This window comes from Anneissia japonica, unplaced genomic scaffold (assembly GCF_011630105.1).
Source record: "Anneissia japonica isolate Jap-2015-1 unplaced genomic scaffold, ASM1163010v1 scaffold456_len727751_cov192, whole genome shotgun sequence".
Taxonomy (NCBI): Eukaryota; Metazoa; Echinodermata; class Crinoidea; order Comatulida; family Comatulidae; genus Anneissia; species Anneissia japonica.
In genome coordinates, this window is record NW_022713155.1 from 709,263 (window position 1) to 717,661 (window position 8,399).

Below are 8,399 nucleotides of genomic sequence, written 5' to 3' on the forward strand. Positions count from 1 at the left end.
AATACTGTGTATATGTAGCCCTGCTATATATCATCAAAAAGGTAAATACAGTGTTCGAATGTGTAGCATAGCCCTCAACGAATGTTGTCCTATAAATAAATAAAACAAATAAATATATTATGTAATAAATTCGGAATTAACCCACAGGCCTATAATACAAAATAAACAAGTCTAACTTAAATTACTTATATTACAGCAATGAGGAAAAATGTTTACAAAACCAGTGTGGAGGGAAAAAGCTAAAATGCTTAAAGAAATATATACTTATATATAAATATATATGCATATATAAACCTTATATTATATAACAGTCTATGATTGCTTGTGTTTTACGTCTCGCATGATGGTGCAATTGGTAAGTGTTTATTATTTAATAATATGAATTAGTCCCGTGTGGATATTACGGATGAAATGATATAAAATCGTGGGATTCGGTGAGGTTGTTTTCTTCTTGTTTTGTGAATTTCCTGCAAGCTGTAAATCATATTGCCGCTGAAATGTGTCTGTTGTTTGTACATCGGCGCGTAACCCAGTAAATTGGACAGGAGAGGTACGTTGATGCGTACTAGGGGGAGGTTGTCTGAAGGTTGACGGAGCAAATACATAAACCCACCTCGAAATATGGACCTTATTAACCATGTTATTTCTGTAGGCCTACTTAATTTGAAGTGTAAACCGTGCCTTAGAGGGAGTGTAGTTGAATATTTTACAGATAGTAGGCTTGCGTAAAAGTAATGTTGCTTAATTAACAAAGGCGTGGCTACAGGAGTGCAGAACAGGGCGCGTGCCCAGGCCCGAACTGTGGGGGTGCCAAAATGAGCCAGGACAAAAATTATATTGCTTCTAAATTCTAAAGCGTAAATAAGCCTCACCGTCCTAAATATAAAAAAAATCTTGGTCACTAGTCAGCCCGAAATTGTAAAATAGTTAAAAGAGGCAATTTTCAAGCATTAATTATTTAATTTGATACAATAACAACGGATTTTATTCCTGTGGTTAGTATTTTACCATCAAAAAATGCAGGCCTATAGGGTAGGCATAAGTGATGGTTAGCAATAGGCCTATGTCCTACAATATTAGGTAACGAAGAAAGAACATTCCAGGACCGAACCAGGATTTTGAATTACACTGTGCTTGGAAAACGCATTTATCTGGCTTATTGATATCACTCTGTCTTTAGATGGAAGTCATGTATTGAAAGGTGGTGGTGGCAGTTGGTGTGGAAGGAGGTGAGGGGTGGGGTGTGCCGGTACATTCTCTGTTCTGTAGCCACGCATATCTACCGGGTGATACCATTCATCCAGATATGTCATTCCCTGGAGATCTTAATTCCATTTCACTCTTCAACTCTGTCAAGTCTATCACATTTTATTTGACAAAAAACATGTGACATGCCTAAATATGGTCATGATGACTTCACATCTTGACCATATATAGGCATATAATGACTATATATGGGCATACAACAGTATTTTGGCACAAACAATTTGATAATGTGGACAGAGCATAATGCAAAATTCCATTAGGTATACAGAAGCCCCCGAACCGACATATACAGTCTCGTAGTCGTGAAGATGGCATAGTAGATGCAAAAACTCGGGACCTAAAAAAAGCAGCCCGTATTTAATTAAGTACTTTACTTGAGTAGCTTTAAGCCTTGTTTTGGACGAATCCATAAATACAAAAATAATCAATCAAAAGCTTTATTTATTCACGAAAAATATACATTTAAAACTCGTTCAACTAAAAATAAAAGACGGTGTTCATCCGGGAGGTAATGGAATTGTACAAGATAAATAAATGTAGACATTAAATATAGATGTTGTAGTTGTAAATGTTTTCAATTCGTTAGTCACATGATGCCTATTTGTAATGTAGTCTTGGTTTGTCCTTTGGGGTAGGCCTGTATACCTAGTATGAATACATACCACATGGCACCTTTAAGGGGGTTTTCTGTGTTTGTAATCTTTTTCCCACTGTTGATTTATCTATATGTCCCACTTGTGACTCTACAACACTTCCCGCGAGAGTGAATGTGTGGGAATTAGCACCACATACTGCTCACCTTTGATCTACTTTTATTGCTTAAATTTGTAATGTATGATTGAAGTGCATAAATCTTTACCAGATTGAGGAAATTATGATATAAAGGTCATGTCTTCCCCCAGAAATTACCACGGTCATGTCTTACCCCAGATATTATAACGCGGCCATCATCCAACGAAGGGATAACGGAAATTTTTTGGTAAAAAAAAAATTGTAAAATGGTTACCATATGTCTATTGTAGTGTGGGGGCTTTTGCTGATAAATAAAAAAAAATAATAAAGAATAGACAATAGATTTTCAAGATATCATCATCATGCATTCATCATCAACATCATCATCATTATCATCATCATCATCATCATCATTTTATCATTAATATTATTACAGTTCGTTCTCCAATTCGAGACCACTTTAGGAGTTAATAATTTGGGGTGGTATCTGGATTCGGTCTTTACTTATAAGGTTAGGCTTGTGTTAAAAGACTGACGATTGTTATTAATTCTTTGAAAAAGAACTCATAAATTATAGAGGTCTTACAAAGTTTATTAACATTTTGTTGCCAAGCTTTAATTTCTGTAATACTTGAATATGGGGCCTATAGACAAAAAATAAAGAAGCTAGGCCTATTTCATAAACTTAACATTAATATAAATAACAACCAACATTCTAATCTATCATCTATTGTTTGTTTGATTTGGCGCAAGGTTTCGGTGCTGATACACTATCGTGGGCTCGTTGTGATTTCGTTTACCTGTTGTCTTGTCGGTCCGTTGGTTGATAAAAATCAAAAGATTAATCACAAATAAAACTCTATGAATAGTTAATGAATAAACGAAGTTTCGAAAATACAATACCTTCAGCGTTAGGTGTTATTCGTGTTAATTGTTCGACATTGGATGTGCATGAATAACGTGAGTATTTCCTTGTTTCGAAGCTGGTGTGTTGTACATTTGGGAGAGAAAATATTGAATTAACCAAAACAAATACATTATTAATTAGAAGTTATATTACTGTTGTGTTCGCGTGATTAATATTAATTTTAAATTATAATAAGTAACTCATTGTAATTTGACAGGTCTGGTATCCGATTAAATGTTATTCGATGCCATCCACACGTTTAATTCCAGGGAGATACGTTGATGGGAACGACAAGTATACCGTTGGCCTACAATGTTACGAATAAGAGTATTAATAGGCAGAATAATAATAATAATAATAATAATAATAATAATAATAATAATAATAATAATAATAATAATAATAATAATAATAATAATTTATTTGGAAACTACACTTTTGAAACAGTGGCACACTTCTCATGATAAAGGTGCGTCCAAAAAAATATAGTACTTCAAACAGAATACAATACACTAGAGAAAACAAAGTATAAATCGAGTAACCGTCACTCAAGCATTTGACAATCACCCCACCCCTATCCAATACCCCCCTCGTCAAAGTATTATATGCAATGATAACTCAATACTCATTTCAATCCCTTTGATTGATGCTTATTCAATTAAAAGTAAATATAATATATTATACGAAGTAAACAAAACTTAAAACTAAAAAGTAGTAAAAAAAACGACAATGGAAAATGAATAAAACTTGAAAACAAATACATAAAAATTAAAAACAAATATGTTCAGAATACCGAACATTCCTGAGAGCATACATTTCCCTCATCAATAAAACTAAACCCCTTATTAGCAGAAATGATATTCTAAGTACCGTTATTACCAATAAGTAGAAGTAAGTTTTGTGGTTTTATGATATTTATTTTTCCGGCGGAAAACAAATTTCTGTATGTATTATATGGACGAAAAAAATATATGAGTATCTGAGTATATGACTATCCAAAATTATTTTGTGATCGATAAATTCTTTTGTTTGTTGATAAACATAGAGACTTATAACAAGAGACAAGATAATTTGTACAATTAAACATGATTCACTTGAGATTTATGAGGCCTATAATTGCTATCGCATTTAGCTGGTGTGTAAATTTGTTCTTCAAAGTTTTGTAAATTAACCAGTTTGAAACCTGAAACAGCAAGTAGATAGATCAGCTGCAGCTGCAATGATATTAACAAGTTGATATTAACAAGTTCAGCCACCCACCGACTTACACCGTTCGATAAAAATACCGGTGTCGCGTGGATTTCTGTCCTCCGTGACTTGCTCATCACACTCACCCATAACGCCTATGAATGGGAAATTGCCCTAGCGAATTCACTAGAGATTTTGACTTGTAGGGTGAATGTACAAATGGTGGATGATGAAAATGAATGTGAAATTCAGACCTGGATTTTTATTTTACAAAAAATGCCACTTAAATCAGATTATGTTCGATCATTCAAGAAAGCAAATGAAATTGCTTAATTTGAATAGGCCTATTTGAATAAGTTAGTAGCATTCAACTAAAACCAAAACGATAGAACAATTTTCATTCACCAATTAACGAAAGTTTGCAAATAGGTCTTCTTTTTATATATTAAGTTAAGAATGTTTCAGTAAAACGCATGAAAATCATTTAACATTGGTTTTGTTTATCTTATTTATTTTAACTAAGCAGTTTAATTTATCTAATTGTTTCATTTTTGTAGTACCGGTACATCTTTTTTGATGGTTCTTGAAAAGTTTATGGTTCCGTTGTTCCGTTGTTATAAGACGTCTTAATGTTGTGTCAATGTGACATTTTATAGTATTATTATAATGATATTCTCACTACCTGACGTAGCGCCAGGCTAGTTACTGGAGGTCGTGGGTTCGATTCCCACCCGAATCATAAGTATTTGGGAACGTACTGAGTATTTGGTACGATACACATTTTTTTATATAAGAACCAGTAACATTTTGCCCAGGCTCAGTGTTCTTATTTTTTTTACCGATTTCAGGCTCAAAATGTTTTTATTCTGTTCTAATTTTTTCATACTTTTCAAACATATAAAATTATTATTTTACACCAGTATATTACTATACTGTATTATGAAGGGTATTACATAGTCAAACCTATTGAACATAAGGTACAAATAAGATTTGTGGTTTTTCTATATTAACATGTCAGGTAGGGCAAAACAATATTCCTATAATAATGCTATAACACGTCACATTATAAAACCTATGGTATTTTTCTGACGAAACCTCACACCAGAAATGGTATTATTATAATTATAATTATCAAAACTATCATCATTATTTATATTATCATCAATACCATCATGATTGCCATATTTTTAACATTTATTTTTAATCTTCGTATAATTATTTTTGTTATTATTATAATAATGTTAATAATAGGCCTAACTGTATGTGAAACGATGCTTTTAAAACAGCGGCACACGCTCTTGCGGTGCGTTCTTGAAGGTAACGTACATAAAATAAAATATTAAACAAGACATTAAATACAATAAAATGTTAACAATGTGCACCAATGTTTAGTATTTACACAGTTCATCACCTAAAACACAACCGTTAAAAAGTTTCTTGAGGATCTGTCTTAAAAATATTAAAAACGATAGAAAATAGATGAAATGGGACTACAGGGTAAGAACGAGATCTCCAAACATAAAAAAAATGTCAATGTAGTATAATTAAAATTTTATATAAAATGTTTATGCTTAAAATTCATGGAAAGAGTAAGTTTATGTAATTGATAAAATGGTATAAAAATCAATGAAAGAAAACATAAAGGATAGAAGTAGATATATTAATAAAACCACAGTGAGAACCCTCAAAATTATGACAAAGTGAGGAATTGTTTTGTTTTTAAAATATCGTTGCGTTTATCATTATTATCATCATCATCATTATTGTTATTCGTATTAGTCATCTCCCTCCCCATGTGTCTATAGCATCAATGGTCCCAAATGATCAGCTGTCCACTCCACAGGCCCCCATAAAAAAATACTTGGTTATAAAACATCGATGATCATCGATGATAAGCTTCATAAAAGACTCAAGTAAAGATTTGACTTTAGAACCGGCTAGGCCTAATGGAACAACATTGACTTTCACCATTCCTTATGAATGGCCTGAAGTAGCCTGTGTTATTCAGGGCCAGAGCAAACAACACCTGCGAATCAATCACGGTTTGATATGATTCGTGTGATCGAAACCGAGCCAATGATTTGTTAATTTGATATTATCAAGTTTTAGCAACATCATCTTTTCCTATCAGCAGATTAATGAATTTACTCTCATTCATGTTAGGCCTATTTGATAGCGCGCCTGAGTAAACATGAATTTGTTTAACTAGCCGCCCAGCAAATGTGTTGTAGGCCTACAGTGTTAAGTTTAACAATGGATAATTAGCGCGGTTGTTATCTCGGTTACATTATAATTTGAATTGAATATGATGTGTTGAGTCGTTGAGATTCTGGCCAGTTAAACCTAAGGCCAGAAGGGCATGTTAAAAACTGACATAATATATCGAGCATGAAAGGGTTTTGGGTAGTAATATTGTACTAGAACCAGTTAGTCCACCTGTATTTCGCCTTTCTTATCATCAGTGCCCGCTATGTTAATGTTTGTTCTGCATCATCAACCAATGAAATTGCAGCATATTCATGCATTGCAGGCGAGAGGAGGTTTTTATTTGAACGCAACTTTTGCTGCATATGGTGTTAGAGTAAAATGACATAGATCTATACTTAATCTAAATCACCCAATTAGTATACTTTATTAGTGTACGGTGTTTCAGGCAAACGATGGTCATTAATTTGTAATTAACATTCAAGCAAACGCAACTGTGTTAGCTTAAGTGTTCATGCCTACAACTTCGTAGGCCTATTAGGCTACATATTGTTAGCAGTCTGTGTTGACTCTTAACTTTTCAACATTAAAACAATAAATGTTTCAGGAAAGGGGTATCTATAAAACGAAGACCAAATACCCTAAAACGAAGACCCCCTATTTTTACTCTTTTATTTTGATGATAATAAGCTAGACTGTCACAAAATCAAAATTATGACATTTTTGGGCGTCTGTTTGTGAAATTTTCAAGTGTTTTGGTTTTATAGACCTATGGGCCTATGGGTGTCTACAAAACGAAGACCGAAGACCCGAAAAACGAAGACCTCCAATTATTTCTCAATTATCTTCTTGAAAGTATTTCAAAATCATCATAAAACAGTTGCCAAGTACCTATTTCATTATTTCATCACGATTGAGAGAATAAAATGTAAGTCTTCGTTTTTCGGTTCTTCGGTCTTCGTTTTGTAGACACACATATGTGTCTTTAAAACGAAGACCCTTGATTATCTCATCCATCCTATGTTGGTGTCACTACCTAATGACCCATGCTGCACATATGCGTCAATATACAACATTCCTACTGTTTATTTTAACATGAAACATGTTGATGAATGAAATATTCAAGGTTTTTTAGCCCCCACCCAAAAAAAAAAAAAATACGCGTACCGCTAGGCCAAGCCTTGCTTTCGTTTAGAGGGTACCGTAGCAGCGCCAAGACGCGCTCTACAATCAGCCGTGGATGTACAACATTGGTTGCCGCTTTGGAATAAAGAGTCAACCATTATTGACTCAGATTCAGGCAATAATGTGCTAAAAAGACGAATACTATATATACATAGCATGAAGTGATTTTAAAATAATATTTTCATCACGATTGAGAGAAAAAATGTGGGTCTTCGTTTTTCTGGTCTTCAGTCTTCGTTTTGTAGACACCCATATAAGTGTCGAAGACCCATAAATATTTCTTGATATTCCTCATTTTATTCCGATGAAATAATGAAATAGGTACTTGGCAACTATTTTATGATGATTTTGAAATACTTTCAATAAGATAATTGAGAAATACTTTGAGTTTCGTTTTTCGGGTCTTCGTTCTTCGTTTTATAGTTCTTCGTTTTGTAGGGTGTCTATAAAACGAAGAACCTTGAAAATTTCAGAGACAGACGCCCAAAAAATGTCGTAATTTTAATTTTAGGACAGCCTGGTGTATTATAATCAAAATAAAAGAGAAAAAATAGGGGTCTTCGTTTTTCGGTTTTTGGTCTTCGTTTTATGGACACCCTTTAGGAAAGCGTGAACCCTTCTTTATGGACACGAAGACAGCAATATAAAAATCCGTATTTGCTCCCAAGATTCCTCGGTTAGTCCTAGTGTTGGGTTGCAACTGAGAGGCCAAGTTGGTAACATTCCCTCAGATTTTTCTAATTGAAATATGATTTATGAACGTAGGCCTATTTTATGATTATCAATTGATTGTTAGTAAATCGCATGATAAAAAAAAAACCATGGAAAGTAGGCTTATGGTAATACATAGGCCTATAAGAATCCGATTTTAAACAATAATTATGATTTTTATCATTGTGAAATAACGGCTTGGTTT